We start from the raw sequence: 12,271 nt of genomic DNA, 5'->3' as shown, positions 1-12,271 counted from the left end.
CTGCTCTTACTTGTGTACACATTTGTTTTAAACTTCTTTCTTCCAGTATGTGAAAATGAATCTTTTTAATTTAAATCTAATCAGAAATGTGTAGACTCCAATCTCCTTACATTTCAGGAATAGACAAAATAATGTGAAGTACTCTCAGGAACTTACAAAGACCTCATAATATGCTACATCACTGGGAACCAGAATTCATTACATGACTGAAAAACCCATTAATATTAGAATGTATAATAAATGGTCAAAAATGAAAATGAATAGCCAGAAATACTATTAGAGTTCTCAGACTCTTTCCAGTTTCAAATGAATACCTGGTCACTGTCAGATTAAATTTTTAAAAAATCAAAGGTAGAAATGCTCAAACTCGGATTGAATTGTGAAACTTTAGTGATCAATAAGCAAAAAGAGCAAGAGAGATAAAACCCAAAGAAATCAGCAAGCCACAGTTGTATGTAAAAGGTAGTGCCATATTTGACGATTCATTTAATGAAGCCTCTGATGGCTGAATTCAGGATAACAAAAGTGTCTTGTCCACTTTAAAACCCTGTCATTGCTTTTAATGTCATTGCTTTTTTGTTGCAGCATTTCCATTTTTAGCTAAAATGTTTACAATAAGCCTGACTTCTTTCAAAAAATTCTTTCATTATTCTTATAACATCATAAAGCAATTAAATCATAATATTCTAACTTGCATAAATAGCATAATATCATAAAGTGAGATTGAAAATTTATTAACAAATAAGCCCAAACATGCCATGTAGCCAACAAAATGCAGGGCCTAGTTTTCTGAAAATCTCTTTGAAACACAAAATAAATATTTAGAGTAAAATAGATTAAGAAGTTAATTTATACATGATAAACAAAATTGAGGGGAAAATTTCACTCGAGATTTTTGATCTTTTCTCAAAAGGTGGGGAGAAGAGATTTACATGGTAAAAATTATAACCAACCCTAAAAAAAGCTTCAGCTAGTATTTCAAAATCTTTTAAAGAAAATATATAACAAATCTTATTTAGATAAAAATCCAATAATTTTTAAAACATGTTTTTTTTCCTTCAGTTAAGGCATCCTGAAATTCCAGTCCTTGATTTTCTGCATAATTGCTCTATTTAAGAGATATAAATAACATCTAGGAGATCGTCTCACAATTTGATTCAAATTCCAGAAGTTGCTTAAAATGTATGCTATAAACACATTAAAATACATGCTATGCTTATACGTGACAATAGAAAATAAATGTATTAATTTATATATATCCTCTCAATTTCAATATAAGATTAGACTATAATTCATTGAAACTAGTTAAACTTTTAAAAACAATAGTTCACAACGATACTAAATTGTTCCTATATTTTATTTAAAAAGGGTTGAAGTGTGATTTTTTTTTTCACAACCTTCATCTCAGGTAACGGCAGACACTAGTTTTCTTGACATGGTTCAGTAATTTTGGCACTTCACTCCTTTCAGATCAAGTTAAACGTGCTTTTAAATAGATGGATGTGGCCTATTAATAGACCTCATTTCCTTACGAAGGACTTCAAATGAAATTATGTACTTTCTCTCTAACATTATAAAGGTCTGAAAGATATTTTCACAAGTTCATGTATTAAAAAGAAAAAAGAGGCAGTATCTGATTGTACACGCCAGGGAGGAACACTGTAAGAGGATCACCAAGCGATGGTTTGTATTTTGTGACCTGTTTACTATTAACATATGTTCAAGAGGAAATTAGGAGTGATTTCCGACTTCTCTCCTTTGCCAATTTCCTCACTGTTTTCTCTCCTTTACACATGGGCACCTCTAAGTCGGGCAAATTGCATTTTCCTTCACTCCCTTCTCAATTCAGAGCCTCTCTTTCCTGATGAGGTTTTATCTCTGTAGCTCATGCAAAATAATCCTTCACTCATACTTTACATCAACGCATTCGTGACCAGTTAATCCATTCACAAAAATGTTATCATTTTAATAAGTTCACATCAGCTTATAACATGTCTATATTGTACGCCAAAAATTAAAGAAACAAAACTTAGTGGCTGATAATGTGTTCAGTTTTTGAAGATAAATACAGTATTTAGAAATCTTAACTACATCTACCACAGCTTTGCCCCTTCATGTTTCTATTCAGTTGTTGTAGTGCAAAGTAACTCTCCAAATCAAAGTGAACAGCTTCTAATAACACATTCTTTAAAGATTTATATTTTTTATTGTAGTGGTAAGAACAAATAACAAGAGATCTGTGCTCTTAATTCATGTCTATAACTCTATCATCTCGCTAGCTTTTTTTTTTCTTTTGCATGTGTGTTTAAATAATAATTTAATAGCTCTTCTTTATTTTGGTAAGGATATCGTGTTAAATATATTCTATAGCATGAAAGAAAACAATACTTGGTGATTTAAGCAGAAAAATAATAACACTGTAATTTTTAGGAACTGACAGTGTTTCCGATAATATTTTCCTTTTCATTAAAAAGCAACAAATATCTTTTGATGCCAGCACTCTCAACTTAGAAGGAAATCCATAATAGAGTAAGGAACAAGAACAACAAAGTCATTTATAACCAGTGACAACCAAAACCTCTGAAGTTTTTTAAAGAATGTGATTGTTGTCAGAAGGAATCGGGTTCCCCAGTGCTCTTGTCCAGTTCTGGCTGCGGTCAAAGCTATGGCTGAGGGGCGTGGGGAGCGCTCCTCCAAGGCTGGTGGGCACCGACCAGCAAGAAAGTGAATTCTGCATACTGTACGGATCATCGCTCAGTTCAGGGCAGTCACATTGCATCTGGGATCAACCAACTGTGCTTCATGAAACCGTCAGCCCTCATTTGTGTCTCAGTGTTTTCTTCTGTCCGGCTGTAAACAAGGCTGGCTCAAGTTGTCTTTCTACCCTTATCAGCAGGGCCAGACCACACAGTCAGACCAAGTCAGCTGCCTGAAAGCTCAAGTTAAAGTTCCTTCTTGGAGACACAGTGCACACTGGGAAGTCCCAGGGGAAGCAACTTTAGAATGACAGAGTTGGAGTCCCTTTTTGGAAACGCATACCTTAGATTCCTACACATACTGGCGTGGCATGTCTCTGCCATGAGATGTAATCAGGTGTTCCTAATGTGAACAACTGTTTTCATCAGCAGACTAGCTCAGCAGATTTATCTTGTTTGGGAGGTGGGGGTGATGGTGAGCTTTTTTGTTGTTGTTTCGCTGCTCTGGGGCTTTGCTCGGATCAGCCAAAAAAAAGACATGGATAGAAATACTGTCAATCTGGTCCAACTCCAGGAAGCTAATCATGCCTGAATCGCTTGGAGGAGTGTAGTGATGGCAACATTACAGGAACAGGTATGTTGGCTTCTGTTCTCATCCACTTCGGCCACCTTTACCATAAAGCAAACTACAATTTTGCAGGAACATCTTCTCGGTAATAAAAGGGAAAGGGTGTTATTGAAGGCCTTTTCCTTGGCAAGTGGCGCAAAGGTAATATTTAGTATTCACTGCAGTGAGTTCTCCTAGCCAGCTGGTGTGTCCCTGTTAAGACTTTCACTTATGCAGCTTGAGCTGGAACCTGTTTGGTCCTCCCAGTCTTTTACTTCATCGATTTGAGGGATAACAGCCAAAGTGAAACAGCTTGCAATGTGCACCTGTCTGCTCTGAGCATTCCATGTTAGATTACGTGGAGAGCAAACTCTTTACTGCCAATGAGAGTAAGCCTGGGTAAGGCTGAATGTAGCCTCGTTAGGGGGGCTTATAGGGTATTTTAGTGGGGGTTATTTTTGTAACTGATCTAATAGAAGCCTCCTTATTTTTATGTTTCAAGATCCCTGGAATAAAAAAATACAATTCAAAACACCATACGTTGTGTACTCTTTAACGAAATTTTTAAATATCATGTAACTAAGAACTGAATTAATATTCAGCCTGAGTTGCCTCAGATGAGAAAGAGGAAAGTTTAAATGCTAAATCATTTCCAAATTTCTGTAAGTATAAAATACCTATGGAGACCTTTACTTTGTAGAATTGGCAATGAAAGAAGGTAAACAAAAAAAAAATTTTTTTAGACCTGTTTCAGAAACAGGACTAGTTTTGAAATAATGTCAAGTGCCAGAGCTCTCTACATATATTCCCTTTGAAAATTTAGTGCTCTGATGCCAAAATAAAAATCCAAGTATATGACTCGAAAGTCATGCCCAGATAGATATAAATACATGTAACCAACATTATTCACTGTGTGAATCACTGAATGAATTCACAATGGCAAAAATTGTCAGCACCTGTGATTCTTTCCAACCATTTCCCATTCTTTGCATTTCCCTTACCTTTGATCTCTTTGAGGAATTATATCAGTGAGTTACCATCTATTTTGAAAGATCTAAGTTGAACTTACTGAGATGAAAGGATTTTAATCATGGCTTATCATAGTTCCCCAACCTTATGTGTTTAAAAATATCATAATATAACATTTAAATAATCGGGCAAAATAATTTCTAAAATGACTCAAAATTTAGTAAACTAAAAATATATTTTAAAAGTATTCATCGAAGGAGTCCAAAAATGCCCTGAATTAGCACTTCCTATTGAAATAATAACTTGATATGCAGATAGGTTAAATGAAGTCGAGGCAGACACAAATCTGTATCACTAGTTATCAATATAGTTGAATATCGTCGTTGGCCCACATCTTGCCTAACAGAAACGTTCCAGTTTGTTCAGCGATGACCCTTTCAGCGCGGCGTTAGGAGCTCTGCCAGCCATTGTTGAGCCTGGTCAGGTCAAAGGGTTGAGCCGTGTGTAATTCAGAACAGAGGAGGTCCCACGGTCACTCCACACAAACAATTACACTACTTATTTCACTCTAGCCCTTGCCCAAAACTCACAAGCCTCACAGTTGCGGAGCAGCCAGTCTCATTCTGCCCGTGGGCAATAAGCCACATGAAAATATGTAGTGCTGTGTTTATAAATCTAATCAAAAATAGAAACAGTGGACGGGCACCATGAGGTCCTACCATAGATCATGGGAATCCCTGAGAATTCTGAAGGCACTTTTGTTTCAGGTCTATAGACTCCCTTTTGCTACAGTGTTGCCTTGCTACCCTCGTTAATCATCCGCTTTGCTCCTGAATGCTACAAAGGAGGCTAAATGTCTCCTCACTTCTATACTTCCCATACATGGATAACATGATAAAAAAATAAAGCTTAAAAGGCGCTTTTACAAGAAAAGAAATCAAAGAAGGGGCTTCTGTTACATCCACCTTACCTCTCAGCTCCTTGCCTTTGGCAATGCGCAGCTTTAAATCACGTTCCTCTAAAAAAGAAAAATAATATTTGAAAACCAGAGCAAATTGACCCAATCATGAGATATACTATTAAGCAATTTGGGGTGGGAGAGCTATGATACTACTTAATGGTCCTGGAAAATCTAAGTATAAAATCAACAAGATATAATTTGGTGTCTTACTTCTATTGTTCCTCGTTTGTTTAGCCAGACTCCTAATAAACTGAGGGTTAGTAAATATTCAAAACATGTTTTAGAAAGGCAACCTCTAACAAAAATTCAGAGTTGATTTAGATAGCTTATATTTCCTATGTTATGCCCCAAAGATGACAAATTCAGATGGCATTGAAGTTACAATGACAACTTGCCTTAAGTAGCTATACCATATTTATCCTTTAAAAAATTATAAAGGTTTTGCAATTGTCATAAATAGATAATATCTGATAAAGTCAATAATAAAGAGGTGTACTTAGGAGCCACATAAATTATACCCTAGAAGCCTCATCCAGCAAAGATATGAAATATAAAAATTTTAATGAAAAGAAATGATGTGTTTTTCACATTCTTAAAATTCCTTAAGAGTCATGCAATAAATTATCCAGTTAAATCTGTGAACTATTCTATTTGATATTCTTTCAATTGACACAAATCTGTATCACTGTATCACTAGAAATACTACACTAGGATCCCATCCAGGGCCAGATAATTACGGTAAATTCAAAATTTTAAAAATGAACGATGGCCCCAGTGTTTATTAAATTATCATAAACATTAACCAAAGAGTCTTTCAGATGTGACATTTACCCTTTTGAAACGGTTATCAGTATTCGGCAGTAAAACAAAGCATATCATGTATGAGTAATCCATGTAACATTTTTTTATCAAGAACTATCAATTATTGTTTTTTAAAAAGTCACTGTATAATGTACATGTGAGCTTCTAAATAGCAATCAATGTTGAAAAAAAAGAAAGATCTTAGTCTTCCTGGCACTAATTGTAAAATTCTTCTTATGTAAGAGTAACATAAAAGATTCAAAAATTATGTTGAATTACTTTATAAAGTAAGAAAAATACATGTATAATTATTGAAAAGAGAAAAATCAACATCAAAATGAAAAAAAATTTAAAAAATAGCAGATATTGAAGTTTGACAAGTTTCTTTCTTCCATGGTATAGTGACTAAAAAGTAATTCATATTTCTGGGAACATATGTGGATTATAAATTTGTTTTCTTTTATTTTATTGAATTTTTTGAAATCTAATAGTTATTATTTGTCTCTTAAAATGTTTGCCTATTGTAAGGTTGCTCATGTTATTATCATCATAAGTTTATTTTTCAGTTTTTCAGTCATATTATCCAAAGTGTGCCAGCCAAAAAGCATAGGTTCCCTCTATGAATATCAATAATAGAATGCTCAGGAAACTCTCAAATAAGTCAGATCATTTCACTTCCTTCACAGAAGACTTCCTTTTAAATACCTTTCTGCACAAATATTCAGATGCAGGACAATATTCAAATATACAAATATTCAAATATTCAGTACAATAAGACCCAGTACAATTGTGAAATGAGATTAATATTTCCTCATACAAAATATGCAGTTGAATCTGGAAAGTGGCTTGATCAAAATGAATAGTGAATTATTTAAAAAGCAGTTATCATCAGAGGAGGCATAAAACTGTACTTTCCACTAACTCATAAACAAAGGGAGTAGCCTAGGGTGACTCCCTGCTTGGGAATCTCTAAAAGTTTAGATCAGGAATTATTTGCAATTAAGAATCTGAGTTTGTGAACTTTATATGAGCAGGAATTTGGGGGTGCTAGTCAGATTCCTCATAACTAAGGGGCAACCAGCAGATCATGGGCAATGAAGAATAAATCACCCACCTTGAGACAGAGGAAAATCAGTGAAGAGATGACATTGCTTTATAGCATCAACAGATTTGGGAAGCATGTTGGCTCTGATTGAAATATTGATACATGAAAGCACATCCCAAGTGCAGTTCCTAAGAGTTTAAAATTTAAAAAATAAGAAAGAATTGTTAAAATATCAAAAACAGCCCTTTAGCTGTTAAGAGCTCTGGCAAGTTGTGTGGATGGCGACAAGAGGCTGGGTTCCAGAGGCCAGAGGAGCTGAATCAGTGCAAAGGATACAGAGGCCCCCATGAGTGAAAGCATGGGCAGCAGTGTGAAATTTGAGGAGTGAATGGATTAGGATTCTTGGAAAAGGTAAGCAGAAGAAACATAGGAGCAAAGAATGGGGATGAAAATCAGCCTGACAAGTTCATATGATGGTGAGCACAATTTATCAGTAAATAATAATTTCAATAAGTTAGTGATTAATAAGCAACTACCATATACCTTTAACAAAGGCTAATAACTAGCGAAATATGAGCCCATCAGAAAACTGACGTATTTGCTAAACTATTTATAAGACCTTCATTGTCAAGAAAGTCTCAAGTACTTTGGGGGGGAAAAAGATAAATTATAAACACTAGGCCGGGCATGGTGGTTCACACCTGTAATCTTAGCACTCTGGGAGGCCAAGGTGGGTGGATTGTTTGAGCTCACGAGTTCAATACCAGCCTGAACAAGAGTGAGACTCCCATCTCTAAAAATAGCTGGGCTCGGCACCCATAGCTCAGTGTTTAGGGTGCAGCCACATATACTGGGGCTGGTGTATTTGAACCTGGGGCCCAGGCCTGCTAAATAACAATGACAACTACAGCAAAAGATAGCCGGGCATTGTGGTGGGTACCTGTAGTCCCAACTACTTGGGAGGCTGAGGCAAGAGATTTGCTTAAGCCCAAGAGTTTGAGATTGCTGTCAGCTGTGATGCCATGGCACTCTACAAAGGGTGACATAATGATACTCTGTCTAAAAATAATAATAATAATAAAATTAAATTTAAAAAATAAAAATAGCTGGGTATCATGGTGGGCAACTGTAGCCCTATCTACTCGGTAAGCTGAGGCAATAGAATCACTTGAGCCCAAGAGTTTGAGGTAGCTGTAAGCTATAACAGCATGGCACTCTACCCAAGGTGTCAGAGTGAGACTCTGTCCCCCCCACAAAAAGTCATAAGCACTATAAATTTACCAAAAAAAAATTTACTATAAGCTTTATTGGGAACACTGAACTTAATAAATTAACACTTATTTCTTACCTTACAACATTTTCACTATGGCTACAAGTTTGGACCACAGTGTAGAATGTTTGCTGAAATGCAAGCGGGCTACAATAGATATCATATTTTAAAAGCTAATATCCATTTTGGAAGCATATTAATGCCTGCAACATAACCTGCTTGCAAGTAACCTGTTGGCCATGTTCTGTTGAGTCCAGGTTAATAAGCACCACTGATTTACTTTAATGTTTGTTTGTTTTAAATAAAATGACTTTCATGGAAATTGTTGACCTTATGTTGTGAATCAAGCCTTGGAATTGCCAAATCTCTGACCACCGGTTCATTGCTTTCAGAGAAGAAAATTAGCATGGCTACAGCTGTCATTCCATTGCATTTCTCTTCTCAAGCAGACCAGCAAGGGCAAAGATGTTGTTAGACAGAGGTCGCAAGCCAGATTCTGTCTGCAAACACATTCTGTATGACCTCCATGGTGATTTGAAAAAAATGTTGGGCCAATATTTAAAACTGCAGAATAAAATACAAATCCAGTTTCTGCCTCCTGTTGGAAAATTAAAAACTTCAGTAACATAGGGTCAGAATTTGTGGTTGGAAGCAACTGGCTAGAGGTGAGTGGTAGTGGAGAGCTTTCCAGGCAATATTCCCAGGACAACAGTCCCCACCCAGGGCAGACCACAAACCAAAATGTAAACTCTTTAAGGGCAGTGGTTGTTTCAGTTACTGCTGCTTCCTTGGAATCTAGACAAAGTCTGGAAAATAGGTGTTTGTTAAATATTCAATGTGGAATGAAATGATCTTAAAGTGGACAGGTAACATTAATAGGTAGTATTAAGACAATGAAGAGTTTCCAGAGACCATCATTATGCATGCCCCTGTTAAAATGTGTGTGTACTACAAATTCTTGCAATCCTTAGGTAGAGAGTGTGGTCACATATTATGTGGCCTAGGTGAGAGTATAGTACTTGTGGGATCTTCAAACATAAGAGGAATTCACACCCAGTCACAAGCTCTTCTCCCTGGACCTCTGGGATGCTCAGAAGAAAGACAAGGAGGAAATGCTGCCTCCCATGGAACATGTGGAGATTCTATAGATATTTTTGACTGTCATAGCTGGAGTGATCTGGTAGTTAGAAGCCAGGAATAGTGCTAAACATCGAAAAATGGATATGCTAGTGTCCTAACAAAAACATGTCAGTAGAGTGCTATTGAAAAAATCTATCCAAAAGATGCTTCCCTATGACACAGGTTTTGTGGTGTGGAATAGAAGATGCTGCAGAAAAGCACAAGGCCCTACCTGAATATTTCACGTCTGTCTCCTCTGAGGGGAAAAAAAGCCTTAATTTTTGGTAGAAGGGCAGCAAACCCTGTTGCACTCAGCCACAGGTTAAGAGTTATTATAAGCAGGAGAAGAGAAGATAAAAATACCCTATAAAGGTTTCTTGTACCTGTACTAGGTACAAGAAAGTATCTTGGCCCAAATTATTAGATGTATTATAATTAGGAAAGAGGGACAGGGTCACTGAGATGGCCCTCTTCTTGAGACTCAGAGACACAGCTCCTTCTTAATCCTAAGGAGAATACCCACTTTACCATCATGAAACCAAGCATTGATTAGCAGGTGATATTAATGTACTGGAGTGAAGGAAGAACCCTGAGAGAGACACTCCTGAAATTAAGCTGCAAAAGTAAGATTTAAACCTAAGACCTGAACAAACTTTGAGTAAACTTCTGCAATAAACAGCCAGCAGTCTAAGCACAAGTTAAGATTAGAGGAGTTTTAAGGCTGTGACACACTGATGATAAACTTTAAAACAAAAAAAATAGCACTCAGTTCAAGTCCTGACTAGGCAAAGTGAAGCCCTCCACACACATTGGAATACTAACAAAATAAAAGACATGACATTTCTGGGCATAAATAATATTTGCCCCAGTCTCTACTATTCTACTTGAAATGCCCAGATTTCCAATAGGGTCAGATGACAAATAAAGGACCTAAAGGGAAGAGAGTCTCCTGTCAAATAGACAAAACAATCAAGAGCAACAGAATCAGATATTACCTAGAAGTTGAAACTGGCAGATAGAGAATTAAAATAATATAATTAAGGTGTTAAAGGCTTTAACATAAAAGGTGGGAGATATACATAAACAGATGAATTTCAGCAAAAAGATGGAAACTATAAGAAAGAATCAAATGTAAATGCTAGAAATAAACAAAATGGTATTCAGAATGCCATCAACAACCTCATTAGTATTCTTGACATAACTAAGGATAGTATCAGTTTGATTCAAATGATAACCAATAGAATATACCCAAATTGAACCACAAAGATTTTTGTAAAAGAGTAAAAAATAATTAGAACAGAGGATCCAAGAGTAGTGGGACATACTTTCAACAAGTCTGACATACTGGTTGGTTTTACAGAAAGAGAAGAGAGCAGAGAGTAGAAAAACCATTGGAGGGATAGTGGCAAAGAATTCTCTCCAATTCAAGACAGACACCAAAGCACAGATTGAATGGAATGCAGAGAACACCACTAAGATAAAACACATCTAGATATATCATATACAAACTACTTAAAAAAAAAAGAAAAGAAAAGAAAAAACCTTGAAGGAAGATAGAGAAAAGAAGCATATCACACAGAGGAATAAACATAAGAGTTACAGCTGACTTCTCTTCAAAAGCTATGCAGCCCAGAAGATAGTGGAGACACATATTTAAACTATATAAGAGTGAAAAAATAAGCTATAAAAACAAAATGTAAAACCCCAAAATAATCTTTCAAAAGTTGTGATGTAGGATATGGAAATAGTAGAATGAAAAGATTATGAAATCCAAAAAATAATTCTAGAATTGAAAGAAAAAGAAAAAAGATCCAAAACAGTAATTTAGATACTCTGGAAAATGGCCAGAGGGGAAAAAAACAAATAGAGAAAAACATTTATCACAGAAAACTGCTAAAATTAAAAACTGTAGCAGTCTTTGATATTCTTGGCTGAGGTTGTGCCAATGTCTGCAGTTTTCTCCCTCACCTTGTTCCAGCTGGACAGTGTAGTAGTGCTTCCAGGGAATGTCTGGCTGTAAAACCAACAATTTCACTGGTAGAGGGAGAAGACTTAATTTAATGCTGAGGGCAGAAAACCCATACCCAATTGCTATGAGTGGAAGTAACAAATTCAGCAGGAAACAACTGATGAAAGCCCATGGCTCTACTACCCTGGATTGTGGTCCCACTTGGACTGAGTAATAGACTATCGGACTAATAAAAAATTTGGCAGGGAGAACCTAGGATAAAAGAGCCAAAGAAAGGCTCTGGGTACTCCACAAATCCCGGGCTAATGGGGAGGGTGTGCATGTGTGCAGGGAGGACTCAGGAGGGTCTAAGCTATCTACACAGCCCCAGGTAGAGAGTGTGCTCACATATTATGTGGTCCCAGGTAGAGAGTGTGCTCAAATGTTATGAAGATCTGCAGAAAAGAGCCAGGAGGATCTGGCAGAAAGCAAACTCTGTAAACATCTGAAAATTATGTGGATTTTAAGTGTTCTCCCAAACCCTCACACAGTTCCATCAGCATAGGGTGAAGTCTTACTGCTAAAGGTGTTCAAGGGCAATCATGGGTAGACCACTAAGCTATGCAGAAACAGAGAAGCCAATAGAAAATCTAAAACTTCAGCTTTATTTATTTATTTTTTAACTAAGCAGAGACATCAGTGGCCATACATCCTAGGGAAGACACACTCAATAAATTAAGTCTAAACAAATTGTTAAAACAAATGAAAACATACAACACCACCACACCCCAAAACATCAACAATAACAACTTTAAAGGAAAAAATTTAGAATCATATTTGCTACAAATATATTAT

General features: G+C 36.2%; 1 pseudogene; it reads right to left on the bottom strand.

Annotated features, from left to right (window-relative positions):
- The window catches only part of LOC128594742 (uncharacterized), a 223,602-nt pseudogene that overhangs the window by 200,516 nt on the left and 10,815 nt on the right, over nt 1–12,271 (bottom strand).

Source organism: Nycticebus coucang, chromosome 9 (assembly GCF_027406575.1).
Source record: "Nycticebus coucang isolate mNycCou1 chromosome 9, mNycCou1.pri, whole genome shotgun sequence".
Taxonomy (NCBI): Eukaryota; Metazoa; Chordata; class Mammalia; order Primates; family Lorisidae; genus Nycticebus; species Nycticebus coucang.
This window is presented reverse-complemented; position numbering and strand designations above follow the sequence as displayed.